This window comes from Echinops telfairi, unplaced genomic scaffold (genome assembly GCF_000313985.2).
Source record: "Echinops telfairi isolate 266 unplaced genomic scaffold, ASM31398v2 ScPeMD7_4;HRSCAF=17, whole genome shotgun sequence".
Taxonomy (NCBI): domain Eukaryota; kingdom Metazoa; phylum Chordata; class Mammalia; order Afrosoricida; family Tenrecidae; genus Echinops; species Echinops telfairi.
Genome location: NW_022103900.1, coordinates 7445670 through 7447258, shown reverse-complemented (window position 1 = coordinate 7447258; position 1589 = coordinate 7445670).

Below are 1589 nucleotides of genomic sequence, written 5' to 3'. Positions count from 1 at the left end.
GCCTCGTCTTTCTCCCTCAAATGGCAGATGCATTTGAGCAACCTTGCTGTGAGCAGCCCACCATCTCACTCAGTACTCTCTAATTGGTAAATGACATTACTTCAGTTTGTCCACATTTTTCATGTTGTTCCATTTATTGGTCATTTTTGGTCATATCCTACCTCCATTATATGGATGTGAAAGAATTTTTACGAAAATTTCATGGATGTATGATTTGTAATAATGTCTACTGTTCCAACACTATTATGTGTGCTTCATTTTTTTCTCTTCAGTCCTCAGCAATTTTATTGGATGTTTATAATTGTATTATCTTTTTAAATTAATAACTTTTACTTTGGGTTGACTCCTATTTTCTACTGTATTGCTTTCTGCTACTACCTTTATATTTTCCATCTTCCAGCGACTTTCATTTCAGTCTGTTCTAATGTTTCCTTCTCCTTAGCATAGATCTTTAACTTTATAATTTTATTATTTTAATAAATACACACAATGCAGGGTATATTTAATTGAAATTGCTAAATTACAATAATCTTTTCCTCCTCCCAGTATTGACCATTGTCATTCAAGAAAGGCCTACCCAAAGGGGAATGTTGGCTGGTAAGAGGCTGGAGCATATTCTCCTAGTGTCTGGGACTTCGCGGGACTTAAATAGTTCATCTATTCTCATGCCACTTACCTCTATGGTAGAGTCTCGTTTCTCTGAGTTGCCGGAGATGAAAGCAGTCGTAGTCCCTTTTCTCTTAGGAGCTCGGGTTTCCTTTTCTTTTTAAGATCGTTAGGCTTCTTGATGAACTCTCCACCTACAGATACTACTGTAACTGTGCACGTTATCTGACATGCTTCTTATAGTCAGCGCGGGTTCCCTTGGGACTTCCCTGTATTCTAAGATGAATCTGAACTTATGCTAACGTATGAATACCTTTTCTCTTCTAATTAAATAGTCTCCCATAACACATTTTTGCATTTTTTTAAAAAAATGACTCCTAAACAACTCAGTTATACATAAATATTAATTTGATAACCCAGTTTTCAGCGTGTACACACTTAGATTATTTCATTTCTGCCCTTATAAGAAGTCAGTTTGCATTTCTAAAATCAATGAACTATTCCCTAGTTTACCTAATTAATATGTCAATGTAAATTTATATAATGAGAAAGCAGACTTATCTATCAGCTTTTCATAATATCCAAATGTTCGAGTACCCCTTATATCACTGAGGTTAAGTGGGCAATAACAGTAGTTTTCACCATTGGAAATAAATTTGACAATAAGTGTCTTATTTATTAGAGGTCCACATCCTTATTGTATCAACAGCAATTGTATACAAAATTGTATATTGTGTCATTGTTCATTATAACAAACTTCTGGAAACAAAGGAAACAACAGGAAATAGAAGACTAAATAAACAAAATATGCAATGACCAGATAATGAAATAACACATAACTATTAATCAGATTGTCTAGTTTATATATCATGATAGAAATGGGCTAGCAAATGTAGATCATTGTGTATCTCATTCTTAGATATATAAAGAATATTTTTAGAATAAAACAGGGAAAAAGTAATAGTACTTGCCCCTTAGAAAAA